The sequence below is a fragment of the Procambarus clarkii genome, chromosome 61 (assembly GCF_040958095.1).
Source record: "Procambarus clarkii isolate CNS0578487 chromosome 61, FALCON_Pclarkii_2.0, whole genome shotgun sequence".
NCBI lineage: Eukaryota > Metazoa > Arthropoda > Malacostraca > Decapoda > Cambaridae > Procambarus > Procambarus clarkii.
In genome coordinates this window covers 15,593,931-15,610,637 of record NC_091210.1, presented here as the reverse complement: position 1 = coordinate 15,610,637, position 16,707 = coordinate 15,593,931, and the positions used below count along the sequence as shown (strand labels likewise).

General features: G+C 42.5%; 1 protein-coding gene across 1 annotated transcript in view; it reads right to left on the bottom strand.

Moving 5' to 3' along the window:
* The window catches only part of LOC123774369 (serine-rich adhesin for platelets), a 42,743-nt gene extending 30,558 nt beyond the window's left edge, over positions 1 to 12,185 (bottom strand). The window contains exons 1-2 of the mRNA XM_045768558.2: positions 11,871 to 12,185; positions 4,060 to 4,107 (exon numbers count right to left, since the gene is read on the bottom strand). The gene's annotated coding sequence lies outside the window, so the exon portion shown is untranslated. The remainder of the gene's footprint in view (positions 1 to 4,059; positions 4,108 to 11,870) is intronic.
* Between the last annotated feature and the right edge of the window lie 4,522 nt (positions 12,186 to 16,707).

Here is a 16,707-nt window from a genome sequence, read left to right as displayed (position 1 = left end):
TCATACAGACAATATGACTAAAGTCATATTCGATGACTTATCAATGTCAAATTACGTACAGGATAATGTGGACACGAGATCGTCAAAATGTTCCTGGTGGTAGTTCAGGTGGTGTAGTTGGTGGTGCAGGTGGTGGTGCAGGTGGTGGTGCAGGTGGTGGTGCAGGTGGTGGTGCAGGTGGTGGTGTAGTTGGTGGTGTAGTTCCTGGTAGTGTAGGTGGCGGTGTTCCAGCAGGAACCTGGTGAAGCTAGAGGCTGTGGCTCCCTCACTACACAAGTCAACACTCTCACCATTACGTCTATCGTTTCTCACCAATCCCCAACACTCCCTCCCCCCCCCCCAAACACCACCACCACGAACTATAAGGCTGGAGTTCTCAGGGAATGACTCGAGTAACTACAGCGGCCCCTAGGGCGGTCAACGCGAGCTGGAGCCGTGAATCATGGGAAATCAGAGGGAACACCACAAGCGTTCCCTCTGTAACTTTTCATTACAAAAGTACCATGCAGAAGCCAAAACCCGCCAAACACACACAAACTACGACGTTGGTACAACGTTCGAACAAGTTTTGACACTTCCTAACCAGTTATAACAACCAATATAGCAAGTTGTAACAACGTTCTAATACGTCATAAACACGTTAAGACAAGATGTAACAACTTTATTACAAGTTGTAACAAGCGGAAAATAGAGACAGTTTCGGTTTGTGTTTCCAGGGAAGGTGCTATGAGAAGGGAAAGCTCTCAGCCTGCTAACAGGAGTCAGCACCTTTGACAGGCCGCCGGCTTCCTGTCTACATTGCATATTGCTATGCCATAGGATAGCAATATGCTGAGAGAGCAGGGAATGGGGGGGTGGGGGTGGTGGTGCACCTCTTCACTCGGCAGTAATTGAAGACCTGGTTGTAAAATGATTGGTAGGTCGTGTTCCAAGGGTAATTTATAGGGTTTGAGATTTGAGAAAGAAATGTCTCACAGAACGAGACATCATCCCACAAGGATTAGACACGTTGAACAAGGTTGTCAAGCGCCGCCTTAATGATTCTCTTGTCAGTTTAAGTGCGTCACTTAGCAACAATTATATTCCCTTGGCTATGGAGTAGTTGTTGATTAACGTATTTTGTAACTTACATATTTGGCGAATTCATAATTCCATCAAATTTGGCTGTAAATTATAAGAATTTGGCGTTGAGAAAGAAAACGGCGTCTGTAACACCAGTTATAAGTCGTCTGTGAACAGGATAAAAAAAAAATAAGATTGAAAGACAGGAGTCGAAGGTTCATGTCAGCTGCCTCCACGGACTGCCCGTGGACTGCCCATGTCTGCCCGCCTCCTCCGCGGACGGCGTCTGCCCGCCTCCTCCGCGGACGGCGTCTGCCCGCCTCCTCCGCGGACGGCGTCTGCCCGCCTCCTCCGCGGACGGCGTCTGCCCGCCTCCTCCGCGGACGGCGTCTGCCCGCCTCCTCCGCGGACGGCGTCTGCCCGCCTCCTCCGCGGACGGCGTCTGCCCGCCTCCTCCGCGGACGGCGTCTCCCGCCACGCTCACTCCGTGTGGAACTCTATCATAATATTTATGAAGGCGTCGGCTACGTCGAAGACGTCACTTGGGACGTCTTCGAAGGCTGCGTCTGGAGCGTCCTTGAGGATCACTTCTAGAGCCTTTATCAGTGTCCCTTTAGCACCCTCCTGCAGGCCGCCACCTGCACCCTGCAGGTGAGCACGACGCTTGCAGGCCGCCAGGAGTATGTGCCCAAACTGCTCATTACTGACCTTCCCGAAGGTCTCGTTGACCTTATCGGTAAAGGCAAGGGCTGCAGTCTCTAGGGCGGCGCCCCTGGGAGGTGCCTCAGAGGGGCGCCGGGCGTACACCAGGGCGTCGTAGCTACATCCGGCCAGCCAGACGGTCACTAAGGCCATTACGTGGAGTTTAATTTTCTCCATTAAGGTCAAGGAGGAGACATGGGTCCATACCCGGCTGGCAGCAGAGGTCACCCACCGGCCGACGCCTGTCAAGGTCAAGTTGACCCCCAAAACGCGGGTCAAGGGCATCAAGTTGACCCCCACGACGCCGGTCAAGGGCATCAAGTTGACCCCCAAGACGCCGGTCAAGGCCATCAAACTGACCCCCACGACGCCGGTCAAGGTCAAACACCCGTAAAGAATAAATGTTGACTGAGAGACCATTTTCTTGTTAATACACGAATTTATTTATTTTTTTATTTTAAGTTACTTTAGTTGATGGATTACTTATTAAATTGCGTTGTTAAGTAGGATGTGTTACGTAGACGACGCCTTATCTTGAGGTTATCTTGAGATGATTTCGGGGCTTTAGTGTCCCCGCGGCCCGGTCCTCTACCAGGCCTCCACCCCCAGGAAGCAGCCCGTGACAGCTGACTAACACCCAGGTACCTATTTACTGCTAGGTAACAGGGGCATAGGGTGAAATAAACTCTGCCCATTGTTTCTCGCCGGCGCCTGGGATCGAACCCAGGATCACAAGTCCAGCGTGCTGTCCGCTCGGCCGACCGGCTCCCTAAGTACACAAGTGAAACATCTAGCCCCAGGCAGATGAACACTGGAAAGAACAGACTTACAGCCGTGGTGATTGATTGATTGATTTAGATTAAGCCAGCCAAAAGGTGGCACGGGCATGAATAGCCCGTAAGTGGTGGCCCTTTTGAGCCATTACCAGTATCAAGAGATGATACTGGAGATCTGTGGAGGTGCGACTGCACCCTGCGTGACGGGAGATGTATCCCGTGTACAGCCGTGGTAGTTACTAAGGACAATAGTAGTCCTGTAGTTAGCTACACTAGTCAAGCAGTTAGGAGACCATGTAACCAGATAGCAGCAGCAGCAGAAACCAGGTAGTTAGCCCAAGTAATAGGGCAGTTAGTACCAGTAATCAGCCAATTACCACCAATAACCAGACAGTGCCAAGAGGTCACAGAACGAGACATCGCCCAAGACACGTTGAACAAGGTTGTCAAGCGCCGCCTTAATGATTCACTTGTTAGTTTAAGTGCGTCACTTAGCAACAATTATATTCCCTTGGCTATGGAGTAGTTGTTGATTAACGTATTTGTAACTTACATATTTGGCGAATTCATAATTACAAAATTCTCTTTTGCATTGTAGCAGACTTATAAACAAGTGGATGCCAAAACCTTCAATAGTTTCATATAAGAACATAAGAATGAACACAACTGCAGAAGGCTTATTGACCCATACGAGGCAGCGCCTATCTATATATCCACACAAACTCGTTCATATACATGTCTAACCCACGCTTGACACAATCAAGGGACCCCACCTCCACCACGTTACGCGGTAATTAGTTCCACAAATCAACAACCATGTTCCTGAACTAACGTCTGGGATGCTCTCGGACGCAGGTTCGAATCCTCGTCACGGCCCTTGTGGATTTGTTCATTTACTGAACCAGTATTTACCCAGCTCTTTTCTAAATCTAAACCTATCCAATTATACTTTGATATGACGATAGACGGGACACCAGAAGCGTTCACATAATTACACTTAATGTAGGGAGCTGGTCGGCCGAGCGGACAGCACGCTGAACTTGTGATCTTGTGGTCCTGGGTTCGATCCCAGGCGCCGGCGAGAAACAATGGGCAGAGTTTCTTTCACCCTATGCCCCTGTTACCTAGCAGTAAAATAGGTACCTGGGTGTTAGTCAGCTGTCACGGGCTGCTTCCTGGGGGTGGAGGCCTGGTCGAGGACCGGGCCGCGGGGACACTAAAGCCCTGAAATCATCTCAAGATAACCTCAAGATAACCTCAAGATAAGACAGCCTCAAAACTGAATACACACAGAAATCACAATAGCCTGATGTATCAAATGAACAAATCCACAAGGGCCTCGAAAATTCGAACCTACGGAATATAATAAAAACGGAATATATTTGGATATATTCACAGTAACGTTGTAGATATGATGATGCCTTACGATGAACGTAAATTATACGAGATTATTTGGCGTGATAATCACGATACGGTAGTTAAGAGCTGAATGACCCTACGGCAGTTAGCATATACTTACCGTAAAGAACTAGAGCGGCGTAGACAGGGCTGCCAACCGAGGGCTCATCTGGAAGGAGACAATCTATTAAATATCCGTTTCCTTTATTTCAAGTTGAAGGTCTTAATATACATAAAGTAAAAACTCCACAGGAGCCGTGATGAGGGTTCGAAACCATGTACTGGGTATCCCCCCAGGCACGCGTCTGGGAACACCCTATACATAGGTTCGAACTCTAATCAAAACGCCTATGGATTTGATCTCTGATATATCACGTTAAAGAGATTTCTCTATCTCATCAACACTTATAACACTTTAGGTATCTGTAATGAGATAATGTGAAAGTGTTATAAGCCTTAGGTTGCTAGTGGTTCGTAGTCCATTTCCAAGATCAATTTTAACAAATCCAAGCTAACAACATCCTGAAATTAAACAAACGCAGCCAAGCATAATTTAAACAAACGCAGACACGCATAATTTAAACAAACGCAGCCAAGCATAATTTTAATGTTAAAAAGCAGAGTTATTAACGTCTGGCGTGACGTCATCGGGCGTCATGGCTGCCAACCCTCCCGTACGCGGCATCTGCATCGACTTTAATCTTTAATAACGTTAAATAACTCTGGTTTTAATACTTAAAAAGTCTTAAATACAATACTAAGTAGTGGAGGTGTGTTTAAGAGTGTCAGAGAGGAGAGGTATTAAGGTTGATGACCTGTTTCGCTAATAATATATACTACAATACACTTATATGGTTGTATACACAGATCTGTTACCCCTATTTTATGTGTATACACAAAGTTAACTATTGTGTATTTTCACAATATTTTTCAATATTGTGTTATTGTGGTGAGTTTTAGGCCTATCCAACGCGAGAGAAGCCTATAAGCAACTAGGCTATCTTCTTGAGATGATTTCGGGGCTTTAGTGTCCCCGCGGCCCGGTCCTCGACCAGGCCTCCACCCCCAGGAAGCAGCCCGTGACAGCTGACTAACACCCAGGTACCTATTTTACTGCTAGGTAACAGGAGCATGGGGTGAAAGAAACTCTGGCGTTTTCTTGCCGGCGCCCGGGATCGAACCCGGGACCACAAGTCCAGCGTGCTGTCCGCTCGGCCGACCGGCTCCCTTATACGGTGTAAATATAGGTTGGATTAAATAACCTATGGCTTAAACATCCCATGGAGCTAATAACTCAACGTCTAGATATTAAATTATTTAAATAATATTGTGGTAAAAACCCAGCTTTTAATTATTTTTTTTAGGCTTTCCACAGAAAGTTATAGAACATCTGTTAGGTAAATGATAAGCAAAGGCCATTATTTCAGCGCAATTGACAAAACTGTAAACTTGTATGGCACACTTCTAACAATGTGAACATCTTGAAGCGTAAGTCTACTGATGTCAACATCTTGAAGCGTAAGTCTACTGATGTCAACATCTTGAAGCGTAAGTCTACTGATGTCAACATCTTGAAGCGTAAGTCTACTGATGTCAACATCTTGAAGCGTAAGTCTACTGATGTCAACATCTTGAAGCGTAAGTCTACTGATGTCAACATCTTAAGACAAACGTGTTGATGGAAGCGTCTCATGATAACATCTGATAAACGCCTTCTGATGCATATATCAAACGAAGAAAATAACATTTGATATTATTATTATTTAATAATATCAAATGTTATTTTCATAAGCATATGAAAATAACATATGCTTATTATTATTATTTTCTACCACAGACGTGGCCAGACATTTACAATGCTAACCAGCATATATACATTTTCTTCTGTCCTCCATGGACAGGGTTAGAGATGTGTTAAACATATAGTTCAGGGGTTTATTGACCAATCAACTGCATTTGGTAGTGCAGGATAATCTTGATTTGAATAGTATACGACTTCGGGATTTCACATGAGGTCCAGCCACTTGGTGCGGTCGGTAGAACCACAGTCTTGCTTCCTGCAGGTCGGAGTTCGATCCCCGATGGTCGAAGTGGTTGGACATCCAGCCACTATCGATATCGTGTCCTATCCCAGCTATCCTCATGTGCTTGTGTGTGCGCGCAATATAAAAACGGATAACCACGAAGGGAAAATGAAACAAGAAATTACTTAAGCGCTTGTTTGTAAATCAACACATCACCAAAAGCATGATTTGTTACGCATTTATTTACTAGCTTAAATTTATTTACTAGCATTTATTTATCGCTTAAACTAATTTATTTTTCACTTTTCCTTTCGCACAGGAGTACTCACATTATTACACATCCATATATGGCTTTATGTATAATGATCTGGAATGTATTAAGAAGCGGAACCGGACATAGGTGCATCTTATTAAGATGTGTTGGTGGTTTAGGAGTGTTGTGCTCGGGAGGGTTGGCAGGCCTGGCGCGCGGGAGGGTTGGCAGGCCTGGCGCGCGGGAGGGTTGGCAGGCCTGGCGCCCGCAGAGACCATCGCCCTTGTGAGGCCGACAGATGTTCCTGTTTATCATCTTCAACTGGTTACTTGCGCCTCTCACTAGGGATAGGAAACCCCACTAAATAATAAATGACTCAAGCCTGATTGCATTGCAAGTGTAATTAAGCGATAGGATTAAGCGATGTTTCAATTTAATCCCGATTAAGCTTTTAAGGTTTCGAGACTCTCTCTCTCTCTCTCTCTCTCTCTCTCTCTCTCTCTCTCTCTCTCTCTCTCTCTCTCTCTCTCTCTCTCTCTCCTAACTACTGACCTCAGGATGCAACTTAGAATAGTTGCCAAAATCCCGGGTACCTATTTACTACTAGGTGAACACACACATCAGGTGAAAGGAAACCTTTCTCAACGGACTATCCTGGAGTCCCTCGGTTGTGAGCCGAGGACGTAGCCTACTATGCTTGGCTAGTCTTCCTCTGAAGTTGATATATTAATTGTGGCACGCGGTTATCAACCATAGGCTAGGTTATCACCAACCACAGGCTAGGTTATCACCAACCACAGGCTAGGTTATCACCAACCACAGGCTAGGTTATCACCAACCACAGGCTAGGTTATCACCAACCACAGGCTAGGTTATCACCAACCACAGGCTAGGTTATCACCAACCACAGGCTAGGTTATCACCAACCACAGGCTAGGTTATCACCAACCACAGGCTAGGTTATCACCAACCACAGGCTAGGTTATCACCAACCACAGGCTAGGTTATGAACAAGATTAGACGTAAATAAACAGAGTTATTAAGACGATTATATCCTAACTAAATAATTTTACGATAACGGTCTCGATTGACAAGCTTGCTGTTTAAAAATCTTTATGTGCGCCGCAGTAAGTAATTATCTATGTAGATAAGTCATTCTCTATTAGATAATTAGGCGTGATTGTTAGTATAATTGATTTACATTGGACAGTTCAAATTTTCCAATATATGGAACCTGGCGACAGGCTTCGCTGCACCCGATTACGGATTTTTGAGAGTTTTAAAACATATTTTATCTTGTACTCAAATATCGCAGCGTTCCAAAGGTATGTATGTACACTGGAAACCAACTAGGGGCTCACCATAGCCCGTGCTACTTTGAACTTTTTGTTCCAAGTAGCAAATCTTAAAACAACAACCTAATATTCTTATATTTTGCTAAATGTGTATAGCAACGGTCTTGCTTCTTGCAAGGTAGGCGTTCGATCCCCGATGGACAAATCAGCAATGTAAGCCCACACTGGCTGTGTATACACACTGGCTGCCTGTCCCTCTTACACATTTAAAAAAAAAACATATTCAATCATGTGCATACAACCCGTTCTCGCACTTAGTCAATATTTGGCATATGAACAAGTGCGTATGTGACATACTAACATTACGTTGCATTAATACAGAGAAAACGGGAAGCATGAGAGGAACTGCATTAACCCTGGGAGACTGCGACAAATGTCACCATGCATAAGAGGTCAGTGGCCACCTAACCGTCTTAGAGAGTGTGTCGCCACGATTCTTAAACACTCTAAAGAGAAGGAAAAAATATCCCAACTGTGAAATTTATTGTCTTCGAGTGTCAACGCGAGACAGTTGGTTCCCATCACACTACCGTTATTTTGGGCAATTGTGTGTTCGGATATATGCAAATAATAATAATATTTTATTTAGGAAAAGTACATAGATGCAGAGTTACAAACATTCAGATTGATTTGTAGATAGAGCTAGTATATACAATACAATTACAATAAATGAAATACAATAAAATAAAAAATACAATAAATATAATACAATAAAAACATAAGATTTATTGCAGGCCTATTGGCCTATACGCGGCAGCCTCTATACATGTCCTCAGAGAGGTGTATTCATTTCTGTGTATACAAACTTTATTTTGGATTATGATAAAGTAAGATTAGTTAATTATGAAGAGAAAAACAAAGCTAATACCACTATATCAAGTTTAAGTACGTTTATTGAGACAATAAAATATATCTCAAAGGGATAGAGTAGATTAGGCTATATATCAACAAGGTGGGATAGGACGGAGGTAGGGAATGGTGTCCAACCACTTGGACTATAAGGGATCGAACGCGGATCTGTAAGAAGCTATTGTGGTTGATTAGCCTTATGTTGATTAGTAAACAAAAAATATTTCAAAGCGCGAAGAAAAAGATGTGATATGATAATTACGTACAAAATAGTAACAGGAATCGACAGAATTGATAAAGAATCATTTTTACAATCACAAGAGGACATTGGTTCAAACTAAGGAAACAAAGCTGCCGAAAAAAACATTAGAAAGTTCACTTTGACAGACTGGTAGACGGTTGGAACAAGTTTAGAGAAGGTGGTGGAGGCCAAGACCGTCAGTAGTTTCAAAGCGTTATATGACAAAGAGTACTGGGAAGACGGGACACCACGAGCGTAGCTCTCATCCTGTAACTACACTTAAACAATTACAAACACATACCTGATATTCTTAAGATCCGAAATTATGAAAACATTAACTTATGACAAATGACTTGACAGCCTTCCGGCGATCCTTCTCTTTAAATAATGTTATGACAAGTCTTTGCATTACCAAATTAACAAAAAAAATAAAAACTTACTTAAAAGAAAATTAATCATATACAAAACAACGCTAAAAAAATACCCGGATCAAATTAACTTAGTATTTACATAATATTTACATACAATTAAGTAAAACTGAATTATTACAAATTTTGGATGAATAATTAGAAAATTCCAGCAAACAGATTGACACAAACTAAAATAAATATATTTGGTGTGAGTAAAGGAGAAAGAACTAAGATACAGTCTCGCTCCATAACGACCACGTCGATATATCACCAGATTATATGCCATACTAGAATATACGAGCTAAAGTCTTATAAGAAACGAGAGAGAGTGGGAGGTTCCAGGTGCTATGCTAAGAAACAGTTTAATGTGTCGATGACTCGGCGACACGAGGCTACCAGCGGCACCCGAGTCCAGAAGCCAGATTCACGAAGCATTTACGCAAGCACTTACGAACGTGTACATCTTTCCTCAATCTTTGACTGCTTTGGTTACATTTATTAAACAGTTTACAAGCATGAAAACTTGCCAATCAACTGTTGTTATTGTTATAAACAGCCTCCTGGTGCTTCGGAGCTCATTAACTGTTTAATAATTGTAAACAACGCCGCCAAAGATTGAGAAAAGATGTACAGGTTCGTAAGTGCTGGCGTAAGTGTTTCGTGAATCTGGCCCCAGGAGCTGGATTCACGAAGCACTTATGAACCTGTCCATCTTTTCTCAATCTTTGGCGGCTTTGTTTACAATTATTAAACAGTTAATGAGCTCCGAAGCACCAGGAGGCTGTTTATACAGCCCGTCCTCCAAACAAAGATCCCAAAGTGATTCCATGCATCCGCCAAACCCCCTGTTTATGAATGAAAAACGGTTTACACACGACTCAACTGCTGATATTCGAACATATCCGGAACAAGTGCTTCACTGACGAATTTTGTTTGAACCACTTCGCTATAAATGCTTCACCCACGTACTACAAATGCAAATAATCGCCAACCGAACCTAAACACCTAACCTAACCTATGCCTATATATGCACAATATGCTAATATATTTTAATAATTTATATTTGAGAAAATTCTTGTTCTGAATGAACAGCATGTTAAAATTTATGAATGCGTCTGTGGGGGCGACCGCTGGATGTAATGGACTTGAGTCGAAGACGGGTTGGTTTATAACAACAACAACAGTTGATGTTTTCAACAACAACAGTTTTCAATAACAACAGTTGGCAAGTTTTCATGGTTGTAAACTGTTTAATAAATGTAACCAAAGCAGTCAAAGATTGAGGAAAGAAGTACGTGCGTAATTGCTTCGTGAATCTGGCCCAAGATCGTCTCTACAGCTGCACGAGTGTGTCCAGGCTATACAGTGCCTGTATTTTTTCAAATTATTGTATATTAACATTTTGTGTATAGTTAGACCTAAATTTGGTTTGGTTAAGTGTTCAGGTTCTGTTGACAATTATTTGTATTTGAAGCACACGAGTGAAGCATTTACTGAGATCCACTTCGAAAAGAGGACGTCAGCGAATCACTGTTCGAGAAATGTTCGAACTTCGTCTGTTGAGAGGCAGCTCGTCCTCCAAACAAAGATCCAAAAGTGATTCCATGCACCCGCCAAACCCGCTGTTTATGAATGAAAAGCGGTTTACACACGACTCAACTGCTGATATTCGAACATATCCGGAACAAGTGCTTCACTGACGAATTTTGTTCGAACCACAACGCTGTAAATGCTTCACCCACGTACTACAAATACAAATAATCGCCAACAGAACCTAAACACCTAACCTATCCTATGCCTATATATACACAAAATGCTATTATAATAATTTATATTTGAGAAAATTCCCGTTTTTAATGAACATGTTAAAATTTATGAATGCGTCTGTGGGGTCGACCCCTGAATGAAATGGACTTGAGTCGAGAACGGGTTGAGAGAGTCGTGTGTTAAATGGTTTTCACCCATAAAAAGGCGGATTTGGAGGATTTAAAAAGCGGATTTAACTAGCATATGACTTTTGAGGACCTGCTGTCTTCCAATGTGTTATGAGAAATGTAAAATTTATCACAAAGTTTATTTCTCTGGTTTAAGGTAACATTCCTTAGCTCTCGCTTGCAGTCTTTAAGTCGTCTGAGGTTTTAATGTGTATGGGACATTTGAGAAGTGTAATTAGCCGTTCTCAAGGTATCTTACCTTGATAAGTAATCGTGAGGAAAAAGCGCTAGGTCAGTATGACTATATAAGACATGGAAGGGACACGAGAAAGTTTGAACTGGGCAAAGTAAGATAATTATGAGAAAGCGCTAAATTAGTATAAATGTAAGGCACTTGGAACGGATTAGATGCCAGGATAAGAGGACTAGAGTGAATGAACGATGCTCACCCACTAGGACCATCGGTAATCGAACACCGACCCTGCAAGAAGTGACGCCATAGCAGTACCGACCGAAGTGGATTAACCAACCCATCTTCAAAATAATGAGTGAAATATATTCAACAGATTAAGATATGTCACATCATCTTGAGATGATTTCGGGGGCTTAGCGTCCCCGCGGCCCGGTCCTCGACCAGATCTTTTTGTTACACACCCTCAGGAAGCAGCCCGTAGCAGCTGTCTAACTCCCAGGTACCTATTTACTGCTAGGCGAACAGAATATCAGGCTGAAAGAAACTCTGGCCCATTTGTTTCTGCCTCCCCCCGGGGATTGAACTCTGAACCTCAGGACTATGAATCCGAAGCGCTGTCCACTCAGCTATCAAGCCCCTAACCTTCACCATAGAAAAAAAACTTTACACTTACCCAATCGAGGTCAGAAAGTTAAGTGGTAATCCACTAAGGCTCTGCGACACTTAACAATCACTTACACAGTAACAATCAACAAATACTCAATCGATTGTCCAACACAGTTTAAAGACAAACTAGTTAATAGATATGATAAATGTAATCCAGTTAAGCCACAGATGGATTACACTTCATCCATAGTCACGCTCTAGCAAATCACCATACAACTTGATTTGAATTACAGGACAAAATTAAAACTTCTCTCACGAGCGGCGGAGAGGCGAGCGTCACACCCTCACTCCGTCACTGCACGAGGGTTACTGATTCAACTTGAACTTGACAGCCGTCCGTGCTGCCAGATGGCATCAGTTGCCACACAGGTAATTACTTCCATGTTTTATCCCCCAGAAAACAGTAATAATGTTTTATACATGCGATGTAAACACAGATTTATAGCACTAGGAGAATTAATTATTGTAGTTTAAGCGTTGTAGAAGGTATCTGGTGCAATTGTAGGGACCCCAAATGTAGAAGATAAATAACAGAACAGTTTGTAGTTCTTTAAAGTCTTCATATATATATATATATATATATATATATATATATATATATATATATATATATATATATATATATATATATATATATATATATATACATACGTAAAGTTCACTTTTAATTCCTACCTGTTAGGAATGAAAGTTGATAACTGATTCCATGCCCAGGCAGAAGCAAATGGGCAAAAGTGATTTCTCCTGTGTTTACCTAGCAGTAAATAGGTACCTGGGAGTTGACGGTTGCTACGGGCTAGTTAGTGTTGTTGAAGATTCACCTACTCAGAAAAAAAAGATTCAAAGTAGCACAGGCTATGGTGAGCCCGTAGTGAACATTTTTGGGGAGGATGCGTGCATGTACGAGAGAGAGAGAGAGAGAGAGAGAGAGAGAGAGAGAGAGAGAGAGAGAGAGAGAGAGAGAGAGAGAGAGAGAGAGAGAGAGAGAGAGAGAGAGACAGAGACAGAGACAGAGAGACAGAGACAGAGACAGAGACAGAGAGAGAGAGAGAGAGAGAGAGAGACAGAGAGAGAGAGAGAGAGAGACAGAGAGAGACAGAGAGAGACAGAGAGAGACAGAGAGAGAGAGACAGAGAGAGAGAGAGAGAGAGAGAGAGAGAGAGAGAGAGAGAGAGAGAGAGAGACAGAGAGAGACAGAGAGTTTTTTAGTTTAGTTCATTTATTATGCACCCCATACCCATCTTGTGGGCGGTAGTGGAAAGGGTTACAGAGGCACATAATGGGCTCAGGGACTGAACCCCACAATTCATTTAGCTAAGCAAGTTACAATCTTGATGAGCTAGTTACAAAATTCAATATAAGTCGTCACAGAAAGAGAGAAGTATGTCTTAGTAAATATAAGATAAAATTAGATTGGGTATCAATATATTAAACAACTCACTGATATTTAGTGAAAGTGTATGATTTAACACGCTCAAAAGGCTGCCATACACACTTGAGATCATAGCTAGTGTAACTAGAAGAGTTCTAGGCACAAAAGGTTTCCATACAAACTTGACAGCAAAGTTGGCTCTAAGTGGGAAAGAGGGAAGATGAGAGAGTACCTATCGGTGGTGAAACAGAGATTAACTGTACGAGAGGATAAAGACTTAGATGTCTCCAGGTAGTTCCCAACGCCTCCATACCGTGTCCTTCATGGATATAAATACCCTGTCATCATAAAACCAAAAATCATCCATATCCCTGACTGTTGACGATGCTAAACTGATAACAATTTTAATTATTAAAATGTTATAAGCTGATAATTTTACATTTGATTTATTATTACACTTATTATTAAAATATTATATCATAAAATATGACGCAAATGATCAGAATTTAACTATTAACTTCGACTGGGACAGAAAGCCGGCGACTTGTCAAAGGACCCACCCCACTTTTAAGGGAGCCGGTCGGCCGAGCGGACAGCACGCTGGACTTGTGATCCTGTGATCCTGGGTTCGATCCCAGGCGCCGGCGAGAAACAATGGGCAGAGTTTATTTCACCCTATGCCCCTGTTACCTAGCAGTAAAATAGGTACCTGGGTGTTAGTCAGCTGTCACGGGCTGCTTCCTGGGGGTGGAGGCCTGGTTGAGGACCGGGCCGCGGGGACACTAAAGCCCCGAAATCATCTCAAGATAACCTCAAGATAACCCCCCTACTGTTTTCTGAGGAATTTTCCAGCTGAATTTGGGAGTATTTTCTTGGCATTTAAGAGCTTACTGTGTGTTTACAAATGTATTATAAACATTTTCTCACATATTTCATTTCACACATTTATTTTTTTACATTGTGATGCTTTTGATGTATTCACTCAACACTAAAAAAATACTTATTTTGGTTATATAATGAAATGTATCATTTTAGAAAGATTTACTTATTCAGTTGAGCCTCGTCTTCGCTTTCAATAATTTTCTAAATGTTCGGGTGCCACAGGGGAAAGTGCCATGACCGGAAAAGTGCCATGACCGGAAAAGTGCCACATGGGGGCTTGACATGACCGGAAAAGTGCCATAGGAGGAGTACCATGACTGGAAAAGTGTCACAGGAGTACCATGACTGGAAAAGTGCCACAGCGAGTACCATGACTGGAAAAGTGCCACAGCGAGTACCATGACTGGAAAAGTGGCACAGGAGGAGTGCCATCACCGGAAGAGTGCCACAGGAGGAGTGCCATGACTGGAAAAGTGCCACAGGAGGAGTGCCATGACTGGAAAAGTGCCACAGGAGGAGTGCCATGACTGGAAAAGGGCCACAGGAGGCGTGCCATAACTGGAAAAGTGCCACAGGAGTGCCATGACCGGAAAAGTGCCACAGGGGGGGAAGGTAGTGGGAGATCATGGAGTTCCCCATGATCTGGGGGAAACCCCATGAACCGGAACACCGCCTTTCGTGTAAATATATGTTAGCTTTCAATTTGTATCCTCATCATTGTAATTTTATAGCCTGTGCTTCATCAATATAAATCTTGCCGCTCTCATTGTAAGCTGTGTGTGTGGCTTGTTCACCGCTGTTCACCTGTTCACTCCAGTCACATCTGCCTCGTCTGTGTCAATTATGTCAGAATTATGTTTTGAACGTGTCTGTTTAAAGTAGAGGAAATAGATGTTTTAAATCAGAGTTTTACTAGAGAATATTTATACCCCTTGGGGGGGGGGGAGGGTTCTCTATTACAATTATCTACCAATTTTGGATTAAAATGATCAAAAACCTTGCTTGATCAGAAATCAGATGATCAGAAACCTTGCACGATATATATACATATATATATCGTGAATATATATAAAAAAACAGCTAAAATCTCACAATATATTTCTAACTTGTGTGTTTATGGTTTGCCGTTTTTCTTCTAAAACAAAAAATGATGATAAATAAATGATGTGGCACTTATCCTTATGGTTTTCTTTTACCTGTTGTGTTCTTACGGAAGCCCCGGAAGCACCTCAAGTTCTTAGCTACTCATATATGAAGCAAAACCCAGCTATTGATATGTATTTTTTTAGTTATACAGTACAGGTAACTGGTGGGACTGGTGGTGGTGGTGGGCCAGTCTTCTATAGCCTAGTGAAGGGGGTATTGGGGAGAACATGTTGGGCAATCTTCTGACGACCACAATCTTTTTGAGGACAGTCTTAGCAAAGCTTTATAAGCTACGAATGTAACCGAGACTCGTAGTATCAGCTTTTGCTACTGTGATCAATAGCCTAAGCTTGTGGTTCCTAATTTAAATAAGCTTTATAACCAAATCACACACCAGAAGATTAGATTAGATTTTTTATTCAGGTAAAGGTACATACATTGAAGATGAGTTACAAACATAGTGTAGGATTTAAAGATAGAGCTAGTACATACAATACCTAAAGCCACTAGTACTCACAGCGGTTTCGGGCAAAGATGAAGAGACGACGATGTTTCGGTCTGTTTTGGACCATTATCAAGACACACGACTTGATAAAGGTCCAAGAGGGACTGAAACGTCGTCGTCTCTTCAAGTTCAAGTACGTTTTTGAGACAATAAAATCCATCTCAGACGGATAGAGTAGCTTAGGCTATTTCTACCCTCAATTCGTCTCTTAACCTTCTGGTGTGTGTGGTTTGATCAGCAAATCTTCAGTCACGTTATTGTGACTCATCTTCTTCAATAAACTTATCTTAAATAAGCCATCAATCCACATCAATCAGCCACAGCACAGAACAAAATTGTGAAGTCAAGAGAATATAATTTAACGTGAGTTTCCGGCATTGTGGAACACCAATCCCACTTCCTTCGTGAGGTCGTACTCAACCTTGAGTTGAGTACGACCTCACTGTGCCTTCCAGCTCGTAAACTGTTTAATAAATACAGACGAAGCCGCCATGATCAAGCAAAGATGTACAGGTTTCGCAAGTGGACGGCGTAAATGCTTGATAAAGAGTTCTGCCCGAGGTTCAAACCTCGAATTGCCAGTTTGCAGGTCTCAGAATCTTCCGATAGTTCTTATTAATGCCACAGAACTGCTCTAGTCCAGGAAGAGTCCAATGGGCACCTATCCTTACCTACTCGCCCCTCTCCACCTTGTACTTGGTTGTAAAGCAAATGACGGGTCGTGTTCCAGGGGACAACTAGTAGGGTAAGGATGGCTATCAGAAGGGAACGCTCTCAGCCTGCTAACAGGCGTCAGGCGTCGTCTGCTCCTGTGTAAAAATATATATTTATTGAGTAGAATAGCGGCCGCAAGTGCTGACGGACATGTTGGATGGAAAGCACGTTGATTGTAAAGGCAAACTGATGGTGTGTGTGTGTGTGTGTGTGTGTGTGTGTGTG